The sequence below is a fragment of the Cibotium barometz genome, chromosome 31 (assembly GCF_041138505.1).
Source record: "Cibotium barometz isolate CiBa-2024 chromosome 31, ASM4113850v1, whole genome shotgun sequence".
Classification (NCBI taxonomy): Eukaryota; Viridiplantae; Streptophyta; class Polypodiopsida; order Cyatheales; family Cibotiaceae; genus Cibotium; species Cibotium barometz.
In genome coordinates, this window is record NC_141076.1 from 51,460,630 (window position 1) to 51,479,883 (window position 19,254).

The following is a 19,254-nucleotide window of genomic DNA, read 5'->3' on the forward strand; positions in this document are numbered from 1 at the left end:
GAGTCAACAAAATGCACTCAAAACACCCACCGAATCTGAAACTAAGTTAAGACTTTTGATTTTGATCTGAGGATCAAGTTGATAGAATTCGAGGAATTCTGTTTGGAATTCAGACCTGGATCTAGAAGTATTGAGATACGGATTTAAGATTATTCATGGTTTTCAAACAAAAATCAAAACTGAAAACTTGCATAGAAACCCTGTTTTTTTAAAGGACTGTCTTACGCCAGAATGTGGGAGGAAGCATTTGGCATATATGTTTATCTAAGGGAAGTTCGGTTGCAACAACTGGCGGGGAGTGTTCGAGGGGACAACTCACGCGGCAAAGCCTGCCGAGGTCTTGACCAGCCTCGGTATGGTTAAAATGGTGCGCTTCCGGTACGATGGGTGAGGGCCGATGAAGCGGTCCCTGAGTGAAGTGCCAGGACACCTAAGGAGGATCCTGGAGGGTTCTGACCAGGCAATGCATGGGCTCGCGGTGCCGAGGACACCCATGCGTATGTTGAGGAAGATATTGTATGACAGACCAATGTTATTGTAATCTATCACGATTCTATCATATGCAACATGCCGAATGCTCGGATTGAGCAGATAGAAGCCCGCTCCATTCGCTGTCAAAATGGTGGATCATCGAAGCGAGTACAGCCACTCGAATTCATCCGTGAGCTCACACTTGAAGTATTTGGAATTAGTTTCCAGATTGCAGTAGTGTGCTCCGGATGGAGGATATCAAAGGTGCTTACCCGCCAATGCTTCTTGGCAGACGCTGGCTCTGGCAAGCACGGATCAAGCAAGATCGGGACACGGATATGATCACTATCTGGCATGGAAAGAAGAAAGTAAGGATCTCCGTCTTGCTAGTAGACAAAAGGTGGAAAAACAATTTCAACCGAAGGAGTCAACATGCTAGAAGGGTTAGACCTCGATGAGGGAGGTAGAGTATATCTAGAAAAATGCAACCTAATTAGCCTGTTGGAGGTTGACATAGTCTAGATAATGGATAGATATCGACCAAGCCCTCCACACAAGGATGAAGTCACCAAGGATCAGTCTGATCCACAAAGCATAGGGCAAAGTTCGAATGAAGCTGGCAGATGATGGAAGTACCCCAAGCCTCCAACACATCATTGCAGTGGAAAAGGCTTTTGGCAAGGACCTCAAGCACTCCAAGCGGGTCAAGGAAGATGAATTGATGGAGATGAATCTAGGAACTAATGAGACCCAAAGATGGTCCGAGTCAGTGTGCCAGATTGAATGTTGAGTTTCGAGAGGAAGTCCAGGTGTTGCTCACGTCCTTTAAAGATGTGTTTGCATGGAGCTACACTGAGATAAAAGGGATTGATCCAATGTTCTACCAACATCGGATCAATCTAAAGGAAGATGCCATCCCTATTTGGCAATAGAGATACCAAATGAATTCAAACTATGCCAAAAGGGTGAAAGAGGAACTAGACAAGTTGGTTCAAGTCAGATTCATATAATTGATTGGTTGTCCCTAATCGTGATTTTAAAGAAAAACCAGAAGTTGTGGGTGTGTGTGGATTATCAAAAACTGAATGCCGCAACCATTTCCTATCCTTCTCCCTTACCGTTCACAAATTCCTTGCTTGATGTTGTAGCTAGCCATGAGATGTACTCCTTCTTGGATGGATTCAGTGGATAAAATCAAGTTCAAATGGCCTTAGAAGATCGGTAGAAAATAGCTTTCATCACAGAGTAGGGAGCCCTTGCATCCAACGTAATGACCTTTGGGCTTAAGAATGCTCCCACCACATTTCAGTGCATGGCCCAAGAAAATTTTGCTGATTTTCTGACCACTTTCATGTGGGTATTCATTGCTGATTTTAGTGTTTTTGGGAAATCATCACAGCATTTGATGCAGTTGTGCCTACCCAAGTGCCGAGTCTCCAGATTAAGCCTGAATGCAGCTAAGTGTGCTTTTGTTGTCCAAAGCAGTATTCTTCTCGGCCACATTGTCTCCAAGGAAGGCATTGGAGTTGACCTAGCCAAGGTAGAGGTAATCCAGAAAGCTCCAATTCCAATAAATGTGAAATAGCTCAGAACTTCAAGAAGCTTTTTGGGGCAGGTCAGAGGGCACAGCCGCATGCTCCGGTATCTGGCTCACGTAGTTGTCCCCTTAAACCAGCAGATCAAAGCACCTTTGACCCAGTAGGTGTAGAAGACATTGTGTTTTAGCGTCTCAAGCTCATGTCTGAAGCACCTGTCATCCAAGCCCCAAACTGGGAATCGCCCTTTCACGTCTTCGTGGATGCCTCTGATGTGGCAATTGGCACCATTCTCATGCAGGAGGCTGAAAAGAAATGGTTCTGGCCAGTCTACTACGCTAGTTGAAGGCTCTCCAATGCAGAGTGGAATTACTCAACCACACACCAGGAAGCCCTTGGCATGATCTACTGAGTCTCACCAAGTTTTGACATTACTTGTTGCTAGGTAACAAGTTTACCTTTCATGTGGATCACTCTGCCTTGTTGTACCTAGGGTACAAGCAGAGTTTGGCAGGCAAACTAGCAAGGCGGATGCTAATACTCCAAGAGTTCGAGTTCACAATAGTGCACACCCCGAGTTCAAATCATACAATATCAGATTATCTATCCCAGCTGGAATCCAGAGAATCCCAAGAAGCGGAGTAGCAGATGACCTACCAGATGCCAAGCTATTCACAAACTGACATAGTCATCCCAATTCCCCAAACCTGGTATGATGAAATGCTAACATTTGTTGCCACAAGTCTGATAGAGGATAATCTTTCCAGAGATCACAAACAGAAGCGGATTGTGGTCCACAGTCGGTGCTTCCAAGTGATAGCTAGCCAATTATACAAGAAGGGGACTGATCAGATCCTGCGACAGTGCATTCCACCAAAACAACAAGAAGTTGTCCTCAGAGAAGCTCATTAAGGAATTAGTGGTGGACACTTCACCGGAGAAGTAACCGTCGGGAGGAAAATCCTACAAGTGGCCGACTGTACTCGGTGATTCCTATAGATGGCCCAAGCAGTGTGACGTATGCCAGCATCTCAGCCAGTCGCGACAGAGAGAAGATGCCGCACAACCCGATCCTTGCCCTTGAACTATTCCAGAAATGGGACCTCAACTTCATCGGCCCGTTTAAGCCACTAGCCTACTTCACATGTAACAAGTACATCCTAGTGTGGCCATAGATTATAGCACCAAGTGGGGTAGAAGCTCGAGCACTTTGGGATAACACAACCAAGTCAACTGCTAGATTTCTCTACAAGATGGTAATCACTCGGTTCGGATGCCTAATCGAACTGATTTGCTGACCACGGCAAGCACTTTGTAAATGATGTTATTCAAGAATTGGTCACTCAGCATCTCATCATCCATAAAGGATCCATAGTGTATTACCCACATGCCAATGGCAAGCCGAGTCAACCAACAAAATCCTCAAGCAAATCCTGACAAAGTTGGTCAATGAAAACTACACTGTCTGGGATGAAAAGTTATACTCAGCTTTATAGGCTTTCCGCATAACATACAAGGTCTCAACCGGAATGACCCCATTCAAACTAGTATATGGCACACAGAGGCAGTGGTACCAATGGAATTCCTAGTGCTGAGCCTCCGAATTTCTATTTCCGAGAAGTTAAGCGCAAAAGAGTCCCTGCAGCATCGCCTCGACCAGCTCCTTAAGCTGGATGAAGAACGCTTCAAGAGCTTCTTTATCACCCATAGTTGTACAGAAGAGGAGGTAAAAGTGGGTCAACCATCGCCACTCAAGGTTTTGCATGTTTAAGAAAGAAGATCCGGTCTTGTTATTCCAATCTCGCATGGGTCCGCATTCGGGAAAGCTGAAGCTCCGGTTGATAGGACCATTCTGGGTAGTGGAAAAATTCTATGACAACACCTTCCTACTCGACATACTCAACGGAGAGCGATTTCAGAAGCTAGCTACCACCTGCGCGAGTGATGCCACCTAATCCCTTCATCGATGATGCGAGCAGCTCCACTAACCCACTACCTGGGTATCCATCACCTTGATGACATTGCCCCTCTCCAAAAAATCATGAAAGATTCATCTCAAGTGCCGAGCAATGTGATGCAGCGCCATCAAGAATTTTCAACCATTACACACCAATCATGCATGGTAACTCTTTTTAAATCACCACAAATCCCAATTAATTCTTGTGTCTCTATCTGTTTGCATGCAGCACCTCTTCTCACTCAAAGCCTCAACCTTTCGCGTTGCTAAATACCTTCTACATCCTCTCTCGCAAACCACCTGCTGCTTTGCACCCAGCCATGGTGACCTTCGCACCTTTCTCTAGCACCATCACCACACTGACGGTGCACCGTAGTAGTGGATGGGCAACAAAAACACCAACTTCTTGGAGAATAGCAACACACATATGAAGAAGGGCTAGCTCTGCTAACCCAAGAAAACCTCACCCCAGCTGTCCTCCTCGAAACTGAAGTACTGTCGTCTGTACGCCCGCACCCTATGATGTACAACACACTCCAAAAGTCCAACAGAGCCGAGTTCCTCCTTCTAGTTCTAGGTATGGTGGCTGAGGTTACCATTACCCTGCAGAAGAAGACGGCACCTACGGTGGCTTCCAAAGCCCTTACTGGGGGTTTCTACAATGAAGGCCAGTCATCTGGTGGTGGCGGTAGAGACCTTTACAACAAACGGAGAGGACGAGAGGTGGGCCAGGAAGAACACCGCCTTCTTCGCAAGACTGGAGATCGAAGGGTGGGTTCCAAAGGCCGGCTTCTAGCTATGACGATCTCCAAGCAACGCAATCATGGCTCTGGTGGCAAGTGAGGTTACTTTGAAGGGAGAGAGCAAAGAAGCCAACATTCTGGAAGATGGAGGGTTGGCAACCATGGCAACAAAAGACCAGCTGCAAGAGGGCAGCACTGTTATGAAGCTACTAGCCGCAAGGTAGTGGAACCAGACACTAGGGCTCATGTTCACATATCTTGGCAGCTCCTTTGCCTCTCCCATGTCAGTGTTGCTACCAAATATACTGGGTATATCACTAGAAGAGGCAGAGGCATCCTCACCTCAGCCCAAAGAGAGCATCCCTTTGCCCCCCACCGCTGAAGTAAGTGAAGTTACGAAAGCAGCCGAAACATGGGAAACAGCAATGCCTACAACATCAAAGTCTATTCCCAAGAGGCCTATCTAGGACCTGGCCAAACAAAACCCGGAGGCAACTATTGACATGAGAAATCTGCAACTATTAGCTCTGCTAAAGGATTATGCCACAGCTCTTCAGAAGAACCATGACCAGCTGCATGATCGTTTAATCATCGTGATGATGTCCTACAAAGAGCAGCAAACAGAGCGACAAGAAAGACAAGGATGAGATCCTTGCTCACATCAAGGAACTCAAGGCAAGCTCACTTAGAAGAAGCCAATCATACCCCAGAATTTTCCTTTTGTGAGTTTGCTTTAGAAACCAATCCTCAAAATTTATCTCATAGAAGGCATGCTTCATCTTCCGCCTTCCAGATCTGTCCTACCACATCAAGGGCAAGATGTGCCTGCCCCACTGGGTTCAGAAGTCTAGGCAGTAAGGTTGTTGCTGTGCAGTCATCAGTGAAGCCTCTCCAGGAGGCTGTGATCAAAACTCCCCCAAGCGTGTTAGATGCTAAGGAGCATCTAACATGGTGCCTATCTCTGGGTAATTGCCATCGACACAATGTTAAGGAGCGTCTAACACTCCGGAACACTGTAAAATTTTTGGGTTCAAGTTGTTGGATTGGGAATTTAACCCACCAGGCATGCCAAGTGTTGGTCGTAGGTTGGCCTGTGCTACGGGCCACAATCGCCTTTCCTCCACAGAGCCGCATGTCAACACCACCAATTGTCAGGTCCTGCTGAATGTTAGCTAGAGTACTTTATTACAAGAACGGTGCTTCCTTAACACCCAGTCCACGCACCTTACCATACGCACCTTACCATCGAGGGAATCACAATACCAATGGATACTACAAGCAAGCAGTATCAAAGGATGAATCTTGAACTTTCCAAGGCTGGCTACTACTGATTTTATCATATTTTCTCTTTGGAATAAAGCAAGACTGTTCTTTTGTTCTCTTTATGTATATATGTCTTTCTATTTTATGTCTCCTTATATTCATTTTCATTCAGGTATTATGCTTAGTAGGGTTATTTGTTAAGTCATCGATGTCTTTATACCATTCATTATGCGATCAGTCAAGCAGTTTTTCGTAGCGTGTAGACTATTTGTATTATGTTGGGTTCGTTTCTACCTGGTGTATGTTGCGCGCATAACCAGATACTCTCAGCAAGTTGCTCGAGGATTAAGCCATCAATTTTCCCGACAAAAGCTTGTACTCTTTGCCAAGCCCATTCAAACAAACACTTACCAAGTCATCATCTTCCACCACCAATACATTGAAAGATCCAACGGATTCAACAATGCCCTTGATCTTTAAAGCATACTCATTGATAAACATGCTTTTCTTTTCCATAGTATGCAACTCTTGTTTTAGCTGTAATTTTCTTGCCTTTGTGTTGGTCTAGAACATCCACCAGATTCTTCCACACAACTGCTGGAGTGTTGGCATCTTGTAGGTGTTCTATCATCATGTCTCTAACACTAATTGAGAGCCATATATGAATTTCCTTGCACCCTAGTTCTAATCTTTGAATGCCTTTATGTCTGCTGGAGTGGCATTCTCTTCAGAGACAACTCAAGAGGCTCCTCATCATTGTCTCCTATGACATAGTCCCAAAATCCTTTACCCATAAGAAAATTGGTCATTCTGAACTTCCAAGCATGGAAGTTGTTCTTTTCCAGCCTCTCACTGACAATCTAATTAATTCTGTCATACATGTTTTCCTACAACCAATCAAAAAGCTGCAACAAACAATTTTTGTACGCAACCTGTAACACGACAGTATCTTCTGTGCTGTTGCAATGGTACTTTAGCACAACCTATAGATCACCAGATCTGCCCAAAGTACATGTACATACACCCAATGTCAACAATACATGTGCAAACACTATCTGCACTTCCCAAATGCACTGCTACACTGCAATAACCAAATTTCTACCAAAGACAGTTCTGAACTAGAACTTCCCAAAAATGTCAAAAATACCTTGCAGCAGCAGCAGTGATAAAACGGAGACCGATACATGCCCAAAACGTGATTCTGGTCGCAAAACTATAGTATAGAGTACTGCATACCATACAAGCACCTCCAAGCCCTGTGAAGACATCTCCTCAATTGGAGATGTGTAGCTCCCAGAGCTACCGAGGGGTGTTGTACCTAAGCCAAGAAGGGAAAGAGATGATGAAGCTCTTACTCGTGTACCACTTTCTTGCTTGCTTGTTCTTGCCTCCTAAGCTCTCACATGAATTGGAGCTGTGATACCACACATAGAATGTGGGGGAGAGAGAGCTTGAGTTCCTTGCAAGAAAAAAACACACACACATACAAGAGAGTGCAAGACACAAGAGAGTTATGGATGGCTAAATTTTCTTTTATCTTCTTCTCTTCTCTACAACCATATAACTAAAAGAAAATAATACATACATAAAGGGAAAGTACTCTCCTCCTACAACAACATACAAAATAGTCAGTCTACAATATGAACCCGACTATATGAGCTGGCACTATAAATATGCCATAACTCTAGTACTCCAAAGTGGCTGTCACACAACATGTTATCCACTGGTGGCATATCGACCATAATCTCACCAACCATACCAATGGCATAAGAATGGAAGTTGTCACCCATGCGGATCGTCTCAATGTCCACCGTAGCACTAGTTGCGCTCAATATCTCAACAGTTTCTAGGTCGAAAGGTGCAGAGAAAAGTGTCCTTCAAAGTGGTCCAGTCTCAGCAAAGTGGCCAACTAGAAATTGGTTGAACCATTTATCCATAGAGCCCTGTAGGGTGGACGGAAAGAGTACAAAGAAGGCATCCTCCCGCTCGAGGCCTCATCTCTTCCAGGTGGATATGAACCTTTGGATGTGGTCATCCACATCCTCAATGGATGCTCCTTTGAATGTGGGAAGCTTAACATTAACTCGACCCAGCACTCTGGGAAGGGGTTCTATACGAGGAGGAATGATTGGAGAAGGATGGTTGGCTTTGCCTCCAACATTATTGTCGACGATGGGGTTACTAAGATTGGCTGCCTTTGGAAGAGGTGGATGGGGTTCCCTTGGTGGTATGTAGTACCTGAACTTCTTCCGACTATGGTTTCTTATGGAGAGGGGACTCTTAGATGGGCTGACAGGAGTACCACAGGAGCGTGTATTGGGCATACTAAGATGACACAAAAAATGAGGGTGATCTAAGCATACAGAGAGGACACAAAAGAAGGGTGAGATAATCAAGAATCCAAGTTTTGAGAGTCCCATCGAGCGTGCAAAATCTTAGTGTACTTATAGCACGGTTGGTGGCCCAACTCTCTCTCTAGATAGTATGTTTGAATTCCTTACTACTCACAACAGATACAGAAGAAAGATAGAATGAAACACAACACAAGATAGAATGAAACACGACAGATATAGAAGAAAGATAGAATGAAACATAACACAAGGAGACAAAGACTACAAGAGGAACAAGATACTTTCACTACTCTAAGAACATGGATAAAAGATTGTCTCACTGTACCATGCACACCCAGCAGCAACCATCACACTGAGTAGGGACAATGCGCAGCTCAGCTGAATACCAGAGACTGTAGAGCACAAACTACGAGGTATGAGAAAATGTGTGCAGAAACAACGGCTGAGATTCAGGAAGCCATGGACGAAGAAGATGTGCATAAGCTCGATCCTATGAGAAGATGTGTGCAGGAACAACGTGTGAGAGTCGAAAAGCCAAAGATGAAGAAGATGCGCACAGGCTCAGTCCTATGATCATATAGGCCTGCAGTGGAGTAGGTGTTATCTACTATCTCTAGAGATGCCCTTGGCATGGTGTAGCTGGAGTGTCAATGCGCCATCAAGCGGCATCTACTATATTCTAAAGATGTCGTTAGAGTGGCAGTGCAGTTAGCAAAGCAGTGTTGTGACTAGTGTTAGTGGGGTGGCGCCTTCAATTCTAATGCTACACCACATCTTTGTCTAGTTGTTCCAAGTTGACCCATTGTGGGCACCCTTGCGGCTACACATTTAAGTATAGAGAAGATTATCTTCCTTTAACATGGGATCTCTTAGGCCTCCCTACACGACCACAAGGAAAAACAGAGAAAAGTTTTCATCTACCAAGAGCAGTTGAGAGTTGCGCAACTTTTGGGTGAAGTAAAAGAAGGCACAACAAGAGAGAGAGAGAGAGAGGAGAATGAACTTGAGAAATCTGACCATCATCAACATCTAGAGCTAGCGGTTAATGCTACTATTAATGCCTACAACAATTAATTGCTCGCAAAGGAATGTAGGTGACTACTTATTATAAAGATGCACACATGGCTCAAAGGTAGGCTTCAACAAAAAATAAGAGTAGTGCTTGAGGAGTTGGCCAACCACAGTGGATCTACTCAAAGTGAGGATCTGAGCAAGAAGAGGCGGCACAAGACTCAGTGCAGCAAAAGCTAAAATGTCAAAGTTCCTTTGGGCCATCCAAAAATAAACTTCTGAGATTATCTTTAAAAAAACCTTATATATGTCGTGATGACGACTATGAACAAGGCAAGATATGTCTTGTGTATATGGATTCCGCAAGTGCAAATGAGTATGCAATCATGTATGTAAGTACGAGGAGAAAAAAAGTGTGCGAAGCTTTTGTGTGTAAGCGGCCATATGAGCACACAAATGAAAACACTCATTAATCAATATTTATACTTAATGTCCTAGCAATTACAAATGATAAGAATTTTTCTTTGTATTTGGTGTTGGTATAAATTGTATGACAAGAAAATCTTTATAGAACCGAAGTAGGTGTGTCCTTAAGGTAGTTAAATTTGGTTGTTTTGACACAATATTCACCCACCTCTAGAATCATGCTTGTGTCTCTAGACTCATCTCATGTATATAGAATCATGGCACATCTGGTAGACTTGCATCTTCTTTCCCACGGACATACGAGCTCAGGTCTCCCAATGCAAGAGATATTTTTGGCCTGGTTTTATAAGTTTTTTGTGGTTTCTTCGACTTGGATGGTGGTGATTTAGGTTCCTAATCCTGATTAATGGTGTTTGTACAATTGATTGAGTATTTAGTTTTTTTTTTTTTACTTTGCATGCTTTAAGCTACCAATTTCATCATGCATAAACATAATTTATGAGATCCATGAACAAAAAAACACACTTTTCTCACTCTAATTCACACCAATTGAGCTTGTAGCTTATGTATTCAAAGTCAATTATAGTATGAAAACCACAATTTCTAAGCTATTTCTTCCCTCAATGCAATAAAATCAGCGCTTTTGGACTTCAAAATCATACAGATTATTGAGGAAATAAGGGTTTTCCCCTTTCAAAGTAATAGAATGACCTAAAGTAAACAACCTTCAAAACAAAATAAAAACAACAAATCTAACACCTCCAACGCTCCTAATTAACACTGGGCAATATTAGGTAATCCCAATAGCTTGGAATGGACAGAAGAACGGAGCCAGACATTTTTAAAGGAAACTTTCTTAGGGGCCTCTTGCAAGTTACCCCATGTATCTCGCAATTGTGTTTGTGGTGGAAAAAAAATGCAAGAAAAATTAGTCATAGCTTATAGTTTATAGCTAACTTTACTTGTGTGAATTTTATATAAAGTTTACTATATAACATGTAAAAAAGTAGTTATAGTAGTTTAAATAAAAGCTTACCATGTAATGTGTGAAAAAGTAGTTATAGTTGTATAGCTAACTACTTGTGAAGTTTAAATAAAAGTTTTTCATATAATGTATGAAATTTAGAATAGTTTATAGTTTATAGCCATTAAGACATTTCGGAGGTCATTTGGAGGGCCTTTTAGAGGAGAGAGAAAATAGAGCGCAACCAATGAGGAAGAAGCCAACCTAACATCGAAAAATAGCTCAATTCATTGAAAATTTTCAAAAAATAGTCACGCTCACATTTTATGAGGGTATCTTTTTTTTAAACAATCAAGTACACATTCAATGTGGGTATCTATTTCAAATGAGGTACAGTTACTTTATTAAATACGGCTCACATCATCATTGGATAAGAAAAAGCACTTTGAAGCTAAACTTTGTAGACAATGGAGTCTATACATTTCTTCTCATGGTATTTTGGTGTAGAATTTGGAGCTTTTGACATCACCATTGCATCTATAGTGGCCAAAAAGCCCCAAAATGACTTTTGAATCACTTAAATTGGACACCCGGAGAGGCAGAAATGACCAAAACAAGGGGAGAACTAAATCATAGCCAATTGACGTGCATAGAGGCCTTGGCAACTTCGCCCAAGGCCTCTGTGCACGTCAATTTGCTATGATTCAATTCTTCCCTTGTTTTGGAAGTGGCCAAGGCCTCTATGCGCGTCAGTTGGCTATGATTCAGTTCTCCATTTGTTTTGGTCGTTTCTACCTCTCCGGGTGTTCGATTTAAGTGATTCAAAAGCAATATGAAGATTCTAAGAATTCCACTTGGAGTTATTAACTATGCCTTCTTTCATTACTTTTAAAATCAAAAATTTAAAAAGTAAGTTTGAGTTTTGAATCCCTCCAATACTTATTTCATACTAATAAACGTCAATATTCTCAAATCTTCTAAATAATTGGATTCTAAATTCGGTTAAAATATTTGTAAAGATTTGGGATTATATTTTAAAATACTAAATGCACGTTCTCTTTTTGTGATTTCATTAACCCTAAAGGGCCCATAAAGTGTATGTTTAGTTGGACATTCTTACAAGGACCAAACTAGACATCCAAGATCTCCTAGTGATCATAATGCTCAAATCTTATTTATATGCTCAACACCAAGCCGGATTTCTCCACAACTATCCAAGAGCCAATGAGAGTTTGAATGATGTCAATTTTACAGGTTGCAACCTCTAGAATCCTCTAATGGTTTCTCAAATGTAGTCGTCTTTATAGTAAGGCCCTAAGGCCTCTCAAAGGGACCACACTTTCAATCTAATCATGAGAACGTGATTAAGAAAAATAAGGGCGATATGTTAATTAATTTGATTATAACATGAAGCACTCCAACAACTCAAGCCTATAATTGCCAAGTATACATTCATTAGGTTTATCCTAAAGACGTCTTATAAAGGCTAAATATCTTTTCATTATAAGGGGGATTTGTTAATTCATTTGATTAACATGGAGCATTCCAACAACTCAAGCCTTTTATTTCCAAGTTGAGGTTGTTCACACATCTTGGCCATTAATCATGTACTCAGGGATTTCACCCAAAAATATGAGTATAGCACATGAATTCAAATGAAGGGGTTTTTTAATTCAAAATTTTAAGATAAATTTACAGAAATACTTTTACAAAAGGAGTTTTTTTTTTTGAAAAAAAAAACCTGTAAGTCCATTAAGAAAAAGGAGTCATTTTATTCGTGAAAAATTCACAGTTAAGGGGTTTTTTTAATACCCCTTGAACGCACGTAATACATAGGGCTTCTTAGTAGTGCACCCTCCGAGATCATGTATCATTAGGAAAGCAAGCAAGACAAAACTTATTGTAATGTTTTAGAACTAGTGAAGGAACACTCTTGGGTCATTTATTCTTGGGAGACCTAGTGAGAAAAGACTTGTGAAGTATATTAGTGATATATTGTAATACTATTTCCCATTTATGCAAGACTAGAATGAGTGTTCGCTCTAGTATTTCTCACCATTTCAACTCTATGTAAGTGTGTGGTGTTATGTTGATGCTTAGGGTTTGGGAAGGCAATGCCATCCCATAAATCACACATTTCTTCTCTGCTCTTCTTTTTATTATCTCTTCTTGTGGGTCTATGAATTGCAAGCATGTAGACCAAGACCATCCCAACCACATGAGCCATTACTTATTAAAAGCAACAACATTTACAACATAAGGAGTCACCTTGATTAATGAAAGTAAGATAACCACTTAAGGAGTGAGCTCTTAACACATAAAATTGAAGCCCTTGACCATGACTCAAGCTTCATTGTTTGGTAACTTTTCCTAAGACCTTGTGGAAACACGTGAATGGTCATTAGTGCTTGTTGTTATTGAATTTATTGCTATTAATGTAGCTATACTAATAATTAATACCATGAATTTATACTTTGGAAGTGTGATTATATCAAACTTTGCCTAATTTGTCCATGTTTGTGCTTAAGCTTTGGAAAGGTAAAGACATTCTGTAAATCATGCATTTCTTCTCCTTATCTTCTCATCTCTTCTTTTTATTCTCTTATTGTGGGTCTAGGCATTCCAAGCATGTAGATCAAGGCCATACTGACAACACAAGTCATTGCTTCATCAAACGCAATACCTTTGGTTCACGGAGCCACCTCAACGTGATAATGAGTGCAAGAGGACCACATGAGGAGTGTCTCTTGACACACAAGGGTGAAGCTTGATCATGGTTGAAGCTTGGTAGTTCTGGTAAGTTTTCAAGGACCTCGTGAAAACAAGTTAATAGTCGTTGTTTATTGTTGTTGATTAGCATGTTGTTATTGATCTACTAGCAAGTGAACATGTTTCTATTGATCTACTAACAAGGTGAGGTTTAATTAGTACCATGAATGTGTAATGTGGTGTGTATCAAACTTTGCCTTAGCTGTTAACCAAAGGTAATACTCTAAGGTCATACAAATGATGAATGATGGGTGAGTGGATATGAAAGGTTGTGGACATATAGATTAATATTAAACTTTACCCAAGTTTATTAGCAAATGTAATGCTTTAAGGTCATACAAGAGATGGTGGCCAATGGATGTGTGAATATAAATAGGTAGCATGTTCAAGTGAATGGGGGTTGTGGATATAAATAGGTGTGGACATGAGCATGTATCATTGATCTTTGTAATTCTTGTATGAAGGCTATTCTTAACAAGCCATTAAATATGTTTCATATTAAATCAATTTATAATTTAATTAATTCATTAATTTTTTTATTAAAGTTAGTATAATATTTATTATTTAGTTTATTTACTATCACTGTCACTTTGACATCAAGTTATTTTAAATAAGTACTTTTAGTTAATTAAGGTTTAATTTAAATATTAAATTTACAAACAAATATACTTATGTACTTGAAATTTGCATTTATCTATTTTGTTTTCATCAAAACACAACTACACAATATACTCGGGACAATAAAACATAGTGTGTTATCTACACACGAACTGAACAGAGAGGAAGTGTGCTACATGTGACCCATATTATTAACAGGTGGGTCTTGAACCAACCTTTAACACATACATTTGGCATTGATGTACAAGCATAAATTGGGTTAAGACTTTAAAACATATACCTCTGGTCAATGAGGCATATGCCAATAAAAATTGATGAAAGTTTTACACTATTATATTGTGTTTTTATCACCAGGCTCAATTCCTTCTAGAGACACTCAAAGTAGCCATTTTGGGTTTGGTTTTCAATGTAAGCTGAGGCTACCCTTTCCCGCGAATACTCAAAAATGAGCTCAAAGCATAGAATTTAAGCGGTAAGATAACTACAATTAAGCTCAATTGCCTTAATAAATACAGAAGCAAGTAAGGCACTTCAATATTACTCTTAAGCGAAGGCAGTAAAGGTGCTCTAAACAACACTCTACCCAAAAGATCAAAATTAACCAGAAAGGTCATTAATCATCATGAAAGAAACCCCCTGCACAATCAGTACTCCCATAGACAGCAATTGCATTCACAAAAGAAAAACTGGGCTCAGTAAGCAAGAAATATCCAACCCATGCTCCATTCCAAGGGTTATTTCCTATCTGCTCAGAAGCAGTAGAAGGTTTCAAAATCTTGTTGTCCATCCAGACCTCCAAATCACTTCCAGAACACATCTTAAGCAACAAGTTCTCCAACTCCAGAGTCTGCACCCACTGCTTGTAGGTACGAGCAGTCCATGCCTCTCTAAATAGCAGCTACACAAGCTTCTCTCTCTCTTGCAATGCCTGTGTTGCAAGCTTCTCTGCTTGTCTTGCTCGTGTTTGTGAATGGCAAAGAGCCTCACCGAGTGTCCCATATCCTCGCTTAGTAACACCAACACGTTTTCCACTACTCGCTTTCCAGTTTGTGTTCCAATCATCAGAACTATAAAAAAACATGTTAGCCAACGGAAGCACCATCGGGCTGAATTCACTGAAGCCTGTCAAGTATCACACCTTGTATCCTGTTGATATCGGATGCAAATGAGAAGTTAATCTTTACCTGTCTCGGGTGGAAGCTCCTGGTAGAGCTGATGGGATGGCAAGAGGTTGGGAAACACTTGACAGATGCTCACAAATTGGTGTTGGATCTGGCAGTTGAGTTAGCTCGTGTCCAACACGCAGTGAAACTAAGAGAAACTTGTCTACAGATGGAGGGGTACCAAACTTGATAGATCTAGAGGTAGTGAAGTCACAACTTGCCAAAGATCCCTTCCATGTAAGGGAGCTTTGTGAAGGTGGTAAATCACAATTCTCCAGATACCCATACCCTTTTTGAGAGACCAAATCTGCTAACTCCTTGCTGTCAGCTGTATGCCATAAGGCCCCATCTTTAAGTGAATTTTTTGCTGCATTTAATTCTACAGAGAGGTTTCCAGATACCCTTGAAGACTTACTAGTCCCAGCATCAGAAGACTGTTCAGTCTTTGATCCACCAAGCAAAGTGCTCGTTGTGGATGACTCCGTTTCAGCTGTCACAACACCTTCCTTGGCATCTTTGTCCAAAGCATCATCTGAATTCTCCTTGTTGCTATCTTTTAATTTGTAGCCATCACAATCACAGCTCTCACAGTTGCCATCTTTGCAACCATGTCAAATATCTCCTCATAATCAATCCCATGTGTCTGCGCATATCCTTTGGCTAACAATCTAGCCTTGTACCTGCTTATGCTACCTTCACTGTTATGTTTCACCTTATACACCTACTTACATCTAATAGCTTTCTTGCCTTCAGTAAATGTCACCAAATCCCAAGTCTCATTTCCATTAATGCATCCATCTCCTCATTCATAGCTTTCTCCCAATACACATTTCCAATAGCCTCATCAAAACATGTGGGCTCTATAACTTGCATAACTTTTGCTATATGATCATAGTGATGTGCCACATAACCATCGTAAGTCAACCTCTGCACAAGGTTTTTGACTCTTCTAGATCTTCGTAACTTTGCATTCATGGCTTCCAAAGACTTCTTTATACTAGTTGTCCTCACTGCTGGAATCCCGAGCTCCTCATCAAGGCTCATGTCCAAGACACTAGACTCTCCATCAACAAGAGAATGCCCTACATAAATATCAAGCATACCAAGGGGCTCAACCACTTTCTCTTTGCCTTTATGTGATGTACTAACTACATTTCCAAGACTGGTATTATGATGTAGCCTTCCACTCCATGGTCTATCAACAGAATCGTTGCATGAGAACTCTCTTAGTCTACTCAATGACTATGATTGTTGACTTGCATTCTATGCATCCATATTTCCACTTACATCAACCCCAACAACATCTTTTTCAGCAGTATACCAACTACTTGTTTCATCAAATACAACATCCCTGCTTACCCTCAATTCACGAGTAGCAAGATTATAACATCTATATCCCTTTTGCTCAAGGGAATACCCAATAAACACACATTTTTCTGCCTTTGCATCTAGCTTAGTATGCAACTCATCTGGCGCATGCACATATGCAATACATCCTAAAACTTTCAAGTGAGACAAATCAGGTTTCTTGCCAGTAACTTTCTCCTCTGGTGTTACATCATGCATGGCTACAGTAGGAGGCATGTTCATAATATAAACTGTTGTAGACATAGCCTCAGTCCAATAGCTATGCGGCATATTCTCCTCTGCCCCATCAATGCTTGTGCTATCTCTGCAAAGTGTCTATTTTTCCACTCAGCAACTCCATTTTGCTGCGGAGTATATCTGCATGTAAACTGTCTCTGAATGCTTTTCTTCCGCAAGAAATCAAAGAACTCATTGGAGAAGTATTCTCCCCCTCCATTTGACCTTAGACACTTCACATGCTTCCGTGTCTACTTTTAAGCCATCACTCTGAAATTATGAAAATGAGTGAAAACTTCACTCTTCTCCTTCATGAAATACACCCACACTATCCTCATGTGGTCATTAATATTGAATGTTACATAGTACCTGTAGCCACCCATAGACATAGTCTTCATGGGGGGACACCATATATCTGAATACACAACATCTACTACATTCCTGCTCACATTTCTGTCATGTGGAAATACATGCTTTGTTTGCTTTCCAAATTGGCATGCTTCACATACTTTCTACATACCCTTCAACCTTAAACGTAGGCAACCTTGTCACAATTTCTTTAGTCTACATAGACTTCATTCTTTGCACATTTACATGCCTAATTCTCTTATGCCAAATGTTTGTATTTGCAACAACTCCTAAACCATTTGCAAACATTATAGCACTCACTTCAGGAATATTTAGGGTTCATACAAAACACAAAACAACATCTAGTACTGCAAACATAAATTTACCTAGGTTTTCGCTCTTAGACAGCGAACCACAATAGCATTTTTTCAATGCACAGCAACAAAACACGCTGGCCACCAGTAGAGTGAAATTTCACTGCTTGGCAGCGACCTACGAAACTGTCACTCCTGCCTAGATCGATGCGGGTAGGTGTCAATACCTACCTTCTTCCCTATTGGTGCACATGTTTACCTACTTCCCTATTGCTACACATGTTTACCTACTTCCCTATTGGTGCACATGTTTACCTACTTCCCTATTGCTCCACATGCATAGCTACGCCTACAGCGTGAGTTTTCCTCCCACCTCTACTCATCCCTCAAACCTCTTCAATCAATCAAGTATCCTTCTCCAAGGTAAGCTCTCTTCTTGCTTTCTTCCCTCTTTCATGCTTTTATGTGTTCTTTCAAGCTTTCATGGAAAGCTTGGAAATAGGGTTTAGGTGAGCTTCTCTCCCTTTCCCTCTCTCCTTTTCTCCCTTTCCCTCTCTTTCCTCTCCCTTTCCCTAACCCTAGAGCTCTAATAGAGAGCTTTGATGGAGAGCTCTCCATCAAAGCTTTCTATTAAGCATTCTATACATTATGCATACACAATAACACAAAGCAACTATAGATGCGCTTGATAGACGCGCAAAATAGCAGGCGCGTCTATATAGGCGTTGCTTGAATAGAGAAATTACGGGTGCATCCAATAGCGTGTCTAATAGCGCGTGTATTTAGGTGTGTATTGACGCATCTATTCGCGCGTCTACACTGAGAATCTAACACTGCGTCTAACAGCACGTCTATTTACGTGTGTATTAGTGCATCTATTAGTGCATCTACACTGAGAATTAGACGCGTATTTAGACGCAAAACAGAGAATACAAAAAGTGAGATTTTGGTGTAGGCTGGTAAATGTACATCACTGCTTTCCAAAAATTGCCCATGATTACCAAAGCACATAATTTTAACAAAAACATCAATGCTTTTTTGCAAACCCACATATACAAAAATTAAGTGAGGTGAGGAGAATGAGACAATATGTAAAATAGTTTAGCCAATATCAATGATGGGCTACGGTTCAATCTCATCCTCAATGAGATTGAAACCCTTGCCAAACTATCTACTTCAAAATCCAAACAAGTGTTTAGATCTACAAATACATTCAACCCACTACTACTTGTGCTACTCATGTGCTCATCGAAATAAGCATCACCAATGGTAGGCTCGTCCTCACGGGTAATGGCCTCAATATCTGTATCTCCTATCTCATGATCATCCTCCTCTCTCGTATCACGGTCATCATCACCTCCATGGCCATGATCATCCTCCATACGCTCCATATTCGTAAATGTACTATACATCACTTTGGAACGTGGCATAATAGGTATGACATGCCACCATATGTTATTATCCACCATTGGTTGATAGACAACCTAATTCAAACACAAATACAATCATGTTATTTTCCTTGCATCGAAGGTATCAACTATTTAAAAGTGAGTATTTTTATATGTGTGTACAGTACCTGTTCACATTGTTGCGGTAGTACTAGTGTGTCCTTCTTACTTTGCCAAAACTTTGTGGAGTCAACAGTTACAAAGCCAATTGCATGGCGTTTGATTGTTGCATTAGGGCCTCTTTCCACCACGTCCTTAAACCACTTTACATCCAAAACATACACAAAGA

At 41.0% G+C, this 19,254-nt stretch overlaps 1 pseudogene across 1 annotated transcript; it reads right to left on the reverse strand.

The window, feature by feature from the left end:
- Window positions 1–14,715: 14,715 nt before the first annotated feature.
- On the reverse strand, window positions 14,716–17,770 carry LOC147621020 (uncharacterized; annotated as a pseudogene). Its single transcript, XR_015270049.1, has 3 exons — window positions 17,749–17,770; window positions 15,293–15,824; window positions 14,716–15,175 (listed from the first exon to the last, which is right to left on the reverse strand). The product of XR_015270049.1 is annotated as an uncharacterized LOC147621020 (transcript).
- Between the last annotated feature and the right edge of the window lie 1,484 nt (window positions 17,771–19,254).